At 54.4% G+C, this 11386-nt stretch overlaps 1 protein-coding gene across 1 annotated transcript in view; it reads right to left on the reverse strand.

Moving 5' to 3' along the window:
* FOXP1 (forkhead box P1) overlaps nucleotides 1-558 on the reverse strand; it is a 384604-nt gene extending 384046 nt beyond the window's left edge. Inside the window, exon 1 of the mRNA XM_083795634.1 lies at nucleotides 511-558. The gene's annotated coding sequence lies outside the window, so the exon portion shown is untranslated. The remainder of the gene's footprint in view (nucleotides 1-510) is intronic.
* Nucleotides 559-11386: the final 10828 nt, after the last annotated feature.

Below are 11386 nucleotides of genomic sequence, written 5' to 3' on the forward strand. Positions count from 1 at the left end.
GAATTCAAACACCTAAGGCCCACTCTTGCACCAGAGGTTACAAAGTTGGGTTGCTCCTCCCAAGAACTTCTAGAACCATCGAGCCATTTCCATAAGGGGCACCAACAAGCAAGAATTTAGTTGTGAATAAGAGGTAGGAAGCACAACTGCAGGGCACCAGAACAACCACCCTGACCGCACCACCTTCAGCAGCAGCCCCACATGCTTCACCAGCCTGCACAGAGGCTGCTGCTCTGTGCCCCCTCTCCTAACCACAGCCCCCGGCACCCACAGGGCAGACCTCTGGAGCCCCACAACACCACCATACAGGACCATTACCTTCAACGAAGGGCCACCAGGCTTCTCCAGAAGCACCGCCCAGTACACGCCAAGCACCACCACAAACCTCACCGAGTCCCACCACTAACCCCTCAGCCCCCCAGGACACGCAGATCGCTCCCAGCCCTTCCACAGCCGCTTCCCCCCCCCAGCAGCCAACCAGCCCAGCGAGCAGAGCCCAGGAAGACCTACCTCCCCACAGCAACACGGGAGGCTCCTTCTTGTTCCTTTCATTGGCTTCAGGCTAACCAGCCTTGATCTCAGCTAGCAGAAAACCAAGATACTTGAACCTCCCCCTTCAGGCAGCTGTGCTTTATCCCCCTTCAAACCCACCCTCACGTGAGGCAGGGCCTACCTTCCTCTCGGGCTCCCCAGGCCTGGGAAAACAGCACAGGTGAAGTGGGTCAGGCTGTCCCCTCACCTCACAGGTGTAGGCATTTTCCTCTCACGAACAGGAGCTGGAGGCTGCAGAAACACGGTGTGAACCACACCACTTCCCTGATCCGCTTCCGAGGGGGGGAAGGCTGACAGAAACACCGGGGCCTCAGCGCCAGGCTTCCTTGTCAGGACTAACGCCCTCCCAGTACAGGAGCTGGGCCCTTCTTAACATCAAACGTTGTGTCAATACCGGGACTAACGAAAGTCAAACACTGGATTTTCAAAAAAAAAATACATTAGAAGCAATGCCAGTTGTAAGCGATTGGCAAGAATTAACACGGGCATCTTCACTGGAGCACAATCTGCAAGCGGTGGCAGATAAATACGGGCATTTCTATCGGGCATCGCTTTATATACACCCTGCAAAAGCAAATCATTGGGTGGGATGTGAAAATCAAGGAGAAAAAATATATATGTTTCTGATTATTCTACCCTAATGTTGTGTTCTGTCATTATGGCAGATTGCTTAATTGTGCTGCTGATTACTTTTCCTGAATTCTTCCTACAGCTGTAGTTTTTGCAGTGCCGTGGAAACACTAATTAGCAGGAGGAATGTTGCCTTAAATTTTGTTGCAACATCATACACGGGGAAAAAAAAAATAGGAATCCTCAGCCTTCATTTACTTAGTCCCCCTCTCTTGTTTACTTAACCCGTCTCACTCACCGTCCGTCTGTCCCTCCCGTAAACTCTGTCTGGGCAAAGGTGGCGAGGTCGTAGGCAGGGAAGTCCTGCCGCCAGATAAAGGCAGCTGTAATCCAAGCAAGCAGTTTAGATCAGTCCTTTCCACCCCACAAAATTCACCTTGTAGAACAATCCAAATGTGCATTCACCATAGGACAGGCTAGACTTTGCGTGCGTTTGCTACCAGGAATTATCTATATACTTTGCAATATGCAAAATAAGCTGCCAGTATAGGAACATCTGCACGATGCTGTAATCTTACTGCACATTTAGACTCCACATTCTTAATGATCCATCACGGGGAATGATTTGATGTTGTTTAACTCTTGTTTCGCTAAGCTGTGGCATGCATTTGCCCTGCTTGTTCTGCAATATATTCCTGCAATATATCCACTCGCTAAGGAGAAATGCTTCTTATCTTGTGTAAATGAATGCTGTGACATTTTATTTTTTATTTTTCTGTCCTTAAGTGCTAGCTGCTGGTTCAGCCAGCATTGCTCTTCCTCCTTGCCTTCCTCCAGACGATCTAATGGGAAGAGATGTGCTCCTCACTCAGAAGCAGGCATGAAACCCTCACGGAAGCGATTTGAAGAGGGAACCCCACTCCTCCACCTCCATTTTTACACCAGTTTGGGATTAGCAGCAAAATGGGGGGGGGATGGCAGCACACCGGTGCTGTTGGTAGGACTTCCCCCTCTCTGAACCGACTGCCTCAGCTCAGCCGAGCTGTTGACCCGACCTAGTGCAGCAACTTTCCTGTTTCTCCTGCACGTGTAACCGCAGCCTGAGCCAGCACCTCGACCGTGACCCTCAGCCAGCGCCGGAGGCCTCCGCCACAGCGGCTTCGTGCTCGGGCTGCCCCACACCGCAGCCATTCCGCCGGCACACTTTGGCTTTTACTCCCCGGGGGCCAGCACAGCCCACGCATCCCGGTGCAGCCACCCAGCTTCCCAGGAAGGGAAACTCGGGTGAGAAGAGAAACCATCCCACGCACATGGCTGAGTCACGAGCCCTGCTGCCCGCCGCAGAGGCTGCACCCCGAGGTGCGAGCGCTTCGCCACCGCTGGCTGCTCCATTCCACCAGCGGCACCAAGCAGCTAAGGCGAAGCAAGGCAGTGGGGTGACTCTGGGGGTGGGAAGGGTCCAATGCTCACCTGAACGGGGTTTGGACATCTGAAGGAAATAGGAAGTCTGGGAACAGCCAAGGGCAGCTCATTTATAAGCAAGAAGACAACTTCGGGGCTTAGCGCGAGTGCTCCAGCAGCAGAGGCGAGGCTCAGACGGGTATAGCTCAGTCAACACTTTGTGCACGTGCACAAGACCCATTGGCTTCTTCATGTGTATGGTTTTTCACCAGTATGTTGCTCCTGAAACACTGCAAAATGTTGAACAAACAGTGCTGCACACCGGGAGAGAGATTCAGGGTGCATCACACGGATGGATAGCTGGCTGTACCGCTGGCAGGGCGTAGGGAGGAGCCCTGGCATCTCCTGGGCTTCCTGCAGGCCCTGAAAGGTGCCGAGCAGCACACACACGGCGACCCCGGGGTGCTGGAGGCGCTGGACTTGCTTTGAGCCGGCGGTGGAAGAGCTCGTGCATGCTTAGGGGGCGAGGTCAGTGTTTGTGGACATCTGGCAGCTCCCAACAGGCTGCCAGACATTGGGAAATCTGAGACAAATACAAAATCCTCCAGATCTGCCTGTACACAACCTTCAGGTGGAGAATGTCTGGGGAAAGTTGCATACACGGTAACCCTCTGCTTTGCTTTAGCTGTGACTGAAATGCAACCTGTTCTGGGATGGGCTTTGACACCTGCGGTGCTGGGAGCCGGGCTGGCGGCACCCAGTGAGCTGAATGCTACAGACCAGCAAAACACCCGGTACCAGTCACTGATAATTAGAAACAAGCTTGCCAAGTCCTGCTTCAGAGCTTGTTGGGGGCTTGGGCTTTAGGCAAGAGCATTCCTGAAGCTGCTCTCACGGCTGCTCGTATCTCTCAGCAGCCGGTGTCATTACAGGGAAAGCAGCACAGCCCATCGGGGCGAGGAGCACCTGAGCCATCCCCCATCATGGATGAGGAGCACCAAGGCTTGGGGTTTTGCGTAGTCAAAATTAGGACCTTCATCCCTGCACCCACTCAGGTTCCTTAGGGTGTTTGTGAACAGGAATCTCACTGACCAACTAAATCCCATGTAATTGCACCGGACCTCTGATCGCAGGGAGCAGTCCCCACCAAAAAGAGCTCACAGGTGAGGAGCAGGAACGTCGGGTAGTCAGGATTATTAAAATCCAACAGCACACACAGCAGATTATTACAAGCCAGCAGCAGATAGATGTCCTCTAGGAGAAAGCCATTTTATCTGCCTGTTGCTAGTAAGTACTGGAAGAGGTTTCATGGTCACCGTAAGTATTAGGACTGAATAATGTTTGGCTATATTAATCTGAAGTGCACAGCAGGGAATAAGGTAATTTTTCCATCCTTCTGATTATATGTAAAAATTTTATATGAGCTTTTTTTGTGGATTTGATTGCAGCAACTTGGGATGTTTCCCAATTTGCTCCTCTCCCAGGACAGTTTTTCTGGATCAGCTGCTAGCGAGCCCTGGTGGAACACATGGTATAAAGTATTTGTTGCTTTAACATTTCAAACAACCTAGGCAGACAAGGTCACACTCTCCTGGCACATGGCCTGCATGCAGCGCCTTCTTTGTCTTCTTTAATATCTGCTGCAGCCCAACAGCAAGGCGAGCGGGCTGGTCCTGCGGCATCTCAATGGTACATGCACAAAGCCACGCTTTCCTTCCCTCTCACTCTCCCGTTTGCCACCTTTCCGTTTGGCTACGGCGGTGCTGTGTTGGCTAGCCCGGGCCTCACCCACCCTCTGGCCGGCAGAGCACGCGAGCCACTTGGTTACCTAAATGCTGCGTTTCCTCATTAGAGCAGACGCTGCAAAGTACTCGAAATAACGTTAGCGGCTGCGAACTGCGGTGCCCGATCAATGAGGGACATGACAGCCAATTACCCTCCCGCTTTCTGAGTGTCCCCAGCAATCAGCCCGGATCAATACTTTCAATCTCAATTGATAGCAGATATCAAGCCTGAAATGAAGCGGTTCGTTGTTTTGGAAGTGCTGTCGCATTGTGTCCAGGCGGCCACCCCACGTATTTGACCATTCATTTCACTTCCACCCGGCCCGGTCTGGCCGGGCATCACAACACCCAAACCATGCACACGTGGTGTTTCGGCACGAGCACCCATCAGCCGCCAGCAGCACCTCACTGCACCGGGCACCTTACTGCAGAACTAGCTTCCCAAAAGAAGCAAAAATAATAAAACCACTTTAGGCTAGCGCAGCAGGGTGAAAGCGTGAATATCAGGAGGGAAACACGCACTGAAGCAAGGAAGATGGTTAGCACGTCTTCCGAGGGGGTGGCCAGGAGACCGGCCGCAGGCTCAGCACGGCAGGGCAGGCGGCTCCGTCGTCCCTCCTCACCCTTCGTGCCACCCAGTTGCCATCCCAGCGGTGACCGGTGCTGGGTGCGTGCCGGTGGCCAGCCCGGTGCAGGGGGCTGCTCTCAGCCGCCCCTGCTCTCTTCGCGGGCGGCTGCGCCTGCCTTTGTTTCAGGAGACTCGGCGAAGCTTCCAACTATTTGAAGAAGCGCCGTGCCAGGAGATCTTTCAGAGTTTCCTTTGAAGATGCCAGTTCGCGCAGGCTTTTGTAATTGAGCAGGATCATTTACATTCGTAATGGTTTAACCAAAAAAACACCTGCCGGTGTGGGTGTGATGAGCCGGGCCCTCGCTGCGCTGCGGTAGGGGGGACAGGACTGACAGGGATGCGACAGGGACAGTCACTGCTGCCCTCCTGTCCAAAAGCCTCACAGGGTTTGGTTTTGGTGTCCCCAGAGCATCCCAAAGACTTCAGCTGAGCAGCAGTTCCCTGCCCTCAGCACCTGCAGGAGCCCTCCACCAGACCTGCCCTCCTGCCGTCCCTCAGCGGCTGGCCGTCCCACGGGGGTGTCAGCCCCCCCACGCCATGCCCACAGTGCCCAGAAATGCCCGTGCTGATGTCTGGGACAAGCAGCAGGTCCCGGGGGGGCAGGCAGCCTCTCGGCAGCCCCTTCAAAAGGCTCAGGAGAGGCGATGCTGATAGGAAGGGCACCTGCTGCGTCCTCGGTGTTGTGGAGAAAAAGCTGGAGAACACGAAGTCAGGAGCTCAGGGCACGGATGGGAAAAAAATAAAAATGAATAAAATAAAATAAAACACTCTCTTAAAACCCATTTACCACGGGGATTGGCTGTAAGAGGTTGGAGTGGTGGGTCCCATCCCCCTGCGGTGACACCCTCAGCTCCCCCCAGCGTCAGGTAGCCCCACCACGCATCTCGGGGGGCACCACAGGGGCAGACGCCCGCGAGCCCTGGGTGGGCTGGGGGACACCTCCTGTGGGGGGGGTGCCCGAGCTGGTGACATTTCGCTCACAGCCTGGGTGCAGGCTAATGAAACAGATCCTGACTAGCTCGCGGCGGGTCGCTTCGTTCCGACGTCCGCGTGCAACCGAGGCAGGAGCGCAGCCGCAAGCCAACGGGGATAAAGCACTAGCTCCAGGAGCGCAGCATGGCGAGGAGCCAAGCTCCCTCTCTGCTGACACACACCGCTTGTTGTAAGATTGAATATCCATCTGGGGGCAGAATTCACCTACTTTCCTTTGCGCGCTCCCCTCTGCAAGCATCGTAATGCTTTACTTATTGGCATGTTATTTTGATGAATAGGCTGCAGTTGGTGCAAAAATACCCCGAGTGGCGTTAGGAGGCTCAGCCACGCGGCCGCTGGCCCGTTTGCACTAAGTACCGTCCGTCAAAGTTGGTGTCGCTCACGGGATGCTGAAGCCCGAGTATTTTCCTAGCAGGCACAGTCCTCGGAGAGCCAGGGCAGCGCGAGGCGTACCAGGCCTCGGCTGCTGGGTGGTTTCTGGGCTGAGCCTGACAGTGCAACCGAGTGGTGCTCAGCCAGCACGGAGAACAGGAAGAGAGAGGTTTTCTCCAGGCCGGGGTTAGAGCTGAGCCTTTGCACGGCCAGCATGCATGAAAACAACTTTGATGGGACAGAGAACAGGAAAAAAAAAAAAAAAAAGAGGAATGTAAACCAGGGACCTTGAAAAAATGTGGATGAAGTGCAAAAGGCTGATTTTATTTGCTGTAGTTTATGTAATGGGCAGGGGTAACAGGTCCTGCTCGCACCATGGTGCTCCCAAAAGGCAGCCCTCAAGCAGCAGCAGCAGCAATGACGTCCCTGAGCTCAGGTAGCCTGCCACAGCCATGAAACAGTTTCTCCGCTGACAGGCGGGGTCCCCGTACCAGGCTGCCCTTTACCAAAGCCCTTTGCCCATGGCCAGCCCGGGAGATCACCCCCTTGGCTGGGGTCTCAGGGTGCGCCTCGCCGTGCCACGTCAGGCAGCGGGCTGTGCACTGCCCCGCTGGGCGGGCAGCGGCGGGGGCTGCAAGCAGCGGGTTTGCACTCCGTTAAAAAAAAACCATCCAGCAACACATCCAGCTCCCCCCAGCACTGCCCCGTGCCCTCCCACCGCCACACCAGCACAAGTCCCACTGCTGCCTCCAGCCCCCAAGCCGTGTGCCATGGGGCAGGCTCCAGCGCAGCCCTGGTTCGCCCGCCGGCGGGGAAGGCTCCCGCACCGCCTCGCCTGCGCTGCTTGCTGCCAGAAGCGCTCCTGACCTTGTCGGTGCCGCAGGACAGCCGGGGAGACGCAGCCCCCTCTTTCCTCCTGACGGCACAGAGCTGTTTGATGTGCCGCTGTTTACTTTGGGAGAGCTGGGCAGAGCCAAGGCCCTGTCTGAGCTCTGAAAATGCTTCTTTCTGGGCAGGGGAGGAGGAGGGGGGAAGGCAGCGATTCAGTCCAGCTCTAAAAAGCAAGCCCCTTGCTACACCTAACGAGGAGTCCGCCGTGGTTTGTGCTTTCTAATTACAGTTAATTAGGAATTGTAGCCGTAGCTTTGCTTCCCGTGTGGCTTTGGGCGAAACTGGTGGTAAAAGTTGTTTTCAAGAGCATTTTGCTCCTTTACAGTGTCAGGGAGGTCACGAATGTGACGGAGGCTTCAAAGGTGACTCGGGGAGGGTTGCATCACACCCCCAGGACAAAAAGTGCCTTTACAGGGCGTGAGCAGGCACAGACCTCAGGAGAGGCCACGGGAGCTTCCCTCCTGCTCTTCCAGGCTGGGTTTAAGCTTCGTGTGTGCTCAGAGAAGGGGAGAAACGCACAAGCCGTGACTATTTTTGACGCGCGCTTATGCTCAGAAACCCCCCCAGAAATCACAGACTCTCTGAATTTGCCAGCAACAGTTCGAGAAAATCCATTTCCTTACTGCTGCTCCTAACACGGAGAGCCTCCCCCCTTCTTCGCACTGTTTATACGCGAATTCCTACAGCATTATGTGCTTTGTGTAAGCAGGAAAAGTCCAGTCCAGACAAAGCTCCGTGACAGGCTCCCCTGACTAATAGCAGAATTATCCTTACATAAGTCCTTTCTCTTCCTTGGCACTTTATTTTTTTTTTTTCCCCCCAGCAGGAAGGGTGCTTCTCCGCAGCCTGGCAGGACGGGAGCAGCCGAGCTGGTCCCTGCAGCCCCGGGCCGGTGGCTCCATCCTTGGTCTTGCACTGCCATCTCATGGCAGCTTCGGTGCCAGCTTGAGCAGCTCCTTTCGCTTTCAGCTCCGCAAGTATTTTCTTGCCGAGCTGCAAAGGTTTTAGATCTATAAAGTCAAACGAAATCCAGAGATTAAATAAGTTTTTAATTACCGAATGCTCCGTGTCCAGAACCTAAGAGCCTTCAAAGGCGGCCCCAGGATGGAGCACGAGCAGCAGAGATAATTTATCTTCTTAGAAGACGAGCGGCCTTCCTGTCCAGACTGCTGCTATATAAATGGTAACACTACACAAACATGTGTCTTCCACATTACGGACTATCTCTAATGGCTCCTTTATTTCGAGAGAGAGAGAGAAGGGGGGGAAAGGGGAAAAAAAGAAAAAAAAAGAGATAAAACCATACTTAAATCTGGAAGCCATTGCAGGCTTCGAACTGTAAAACTATTGCAAATGTTGAACTTCCACTCCCACCTCCTTGCAGCTCCGAGATGTTTCCAGTGCTAACCCCCTGTCCCATGGGCACCAAATACCGACAGCCACCCAGCACCCATGGGTGCACAGCAGAGCCCCCACACCACCTTCCCATAGGAGAGGGAGAACCAGCATCAGCAGACCCCCAAAACAAGACACCGCTCCCCATCCCGTGGCGTGCCAGCAGGCCGATGAGGTGTGCCAGCAAAGCCACGCTGTCAAAAGGGCTTTTCTTCCAGGCTTCGGCTCACCCTGTGCCTGCAGGAGGATCAGAGGAGGCCTGATCCCGGAGATTAAGGTCTGGATGCTGGCAGAAGGTTTCTGCTCCTCGCCAGTGCCAGGGGGACTCTGCTGGAGCAGCCAAAACCCAGGAAAAACAGAATTTCTTCTTTTTTTCCTTTTTTTTTTTTTTTTTTTTCCCCAACCATCTCAGGACACCTCAGGTCCCATGGTCACTGCCGTGACCTTGCAGCTCAGCACCCTGCCCTGGGGCTGAGCACTGCCCTTGCTCCCCACCAGGTATCTTCCACTCTGCAGAGGACAGGCTCAGCCCCCAGCCTGGCTTGGCCCCTCTCAGCACCCAGCTGAGGGTTTGGGGGGGGGGGAGGAAGGAATCTGGGTCTCCGAGGGGTCACGGCACAGGTGTCCCACCGTGAGAAAGTAGAGGAGGGACACCAGTACCACGCGGTGACACCCAGTGTCCCCGCCACGCAGCCGCAGCCATGGGGCGTGGGAGCTGATGGGCGAAGCCGGAGAAGTGGCGCAGCCGCTGCTGCGGGGCAGGGAGGGTGACTAACAGCTGCTTGGGAAATAACGAAGGCAAAACAAAACAAGAGTCCCCGAAAAATAATCCCAAAGAAAAAGAAGGAAGCCAGCAGACTTTGCGTGCAGAACTCGTGGGCGCTGCCCATCACGGGATCATTTCACATTTTACCTTGTGAGCCACCACCTCCTCCGACCAGCAAATATTATTTTTAAGTATTGCTAAGGGTCAGAAGTGCTGATGCATTTTGGATCAGGATTGTCCTTGCTCCAAACCCCATGTTCTGTGGCCAAAAGACATTCAGGAATATTCCTTCCTCCCCCGGCTGCCATTTACGACAAGCTGAAAGCGCTCGGTGCAGTTTGGAGCCGTGCAGTGCCATGAAACTTCTGAGACACATCCGTCCCTCCTGGGTGGCCGTCACTGTTCCAGAGAGACTTGTCCCTGTGCCCGTGATGCCACCACCCTGCTGTTCCCTATGAACGCCTCAGCACCGTCCTGTTTCTCCCCGTGCTGCCCCAGAACCAGCACCGCTCCGCAGGGCACGATGCTTTCTCTCCCCCGTTGTGGCAATCCCAACGCAGATCCCGTCCCGGCGTGGCACAGGTCTACACGCCCCACCTTTTCCCACCTTGCTGAGCACCTTGTTTTCCCCTTGCACACTTGTATGGAAATTTAACTACGAAGAGTTCCTTCAGACTACTCCTTGATGTGCAGATACAGCTTTAAATGACTTCTCTAGGAAAGAATCCTCACTATTTTATACAAATCGTCTTGCATGTTTATTGCACAGAATCCCGATCCAAAAAGAAGGGGATTCATCCCATGCCTATTCATAACACTGCTCTCCCTTACGCATTACGAGCTGGAACAAACTCCAGGCCCCCTCGCATGATGAATGATGCCTACTTCAGGCTTCGCTTTCAGCCTGCTCCGATTTGCTTATTTATGGAGTCTCCGTGGCAGCAGCACCAGTGCAAACCCTTCTTGCCCAGTTTTAGCTTTTAAGCTTCATCCCCTCCAGTCAAGCCTGCCACAGGCAGAACACAAAAAGCGATTTCTTTTGTGCACCCATCACCTGGCAAAAGCAGAGCGTTGACTGCAGCCGTCCTGCCCTGCAGAGCCTTTGTGCTCCTCGCTCTGAAATACCGAGTTCCTTAATTATTACCGAGGAGAGCGTGCCAGCCTGTCCCGAGCCTGCCATGCTAAAATAGGAGCACACAGAAGGCTGAGCAAAGCCCATAGCACGCAGTGGCTTTCATTGAAGATGCTCTGATGCATTCCTGCACAGCAATCAGGCAGCATCGCCCAGGCACACTGCACAACACAAAAACGCTTCCGCTACTCACGCCTGCTCCCACCGCGCTGTTTTTCAGCGCCCCTCTCCAAAACAAAACTCCACAAGCATCTCCAGGGTGTGAATAAGCCGCAGAGCGGAATCATTAATCCTGGTACGTCTCGCATTTCCAGAACCGCTTTGCAAAGGGAGTTTTTAAAAAAAACAGCACTAAGTGAGAGAGCCCAGGAGGGGGACATCGTAACACCACCACACACCCACAGCCCGTTGCAGCGCACGCAAGCACAGCGGCTCCTGCCGAGGAAGCTCCGCGGGTGCTGCGTGCAGGAGCAGCTCCAGCAGCCTTCCTCCCGCAGAGGAGGGACATCGGTGGGACGGTGACATGGAGGGAGGGCTTCCCGGCAGATGGGGCAGCAGCTCCCAGCTCAACCAACGCTCATTTGTCACCTGGGCATCCCCAAGGTGTAACAGCCCCGTGGGGACCCGAGGAGGACACCACCACCAGTTTGGGAGAGAACAGCATTTTGGCAAGACAACACAAACACCGCATGTGCCAGAGATTACTGAATTCACAGGGAAATTAAAAACACAAACAAAATTCCCAAAGCTTTCCAATCTCTTAGAGCAGATACAGTCAGTTATAAAGAACCAAAAAAAAATAAAGGAAGATTTCAGCAGCTGCAGAAGCAGCAGGTGAGGCAGGAGATCTCAAGACCCCAAGGCTGAGACAGCCCCTGGAGGGACCCACAGCTGCTACAGCA

Source organism: Anser anser (assembly GCF_964211835.1).
Source record: "Anser anser genome assembly, chromosome: 12".
NCBI lineage: Eukaryota > Metazoa > Chordata > Aves > Anseriformes > Anatidae > Anser > Anser anser.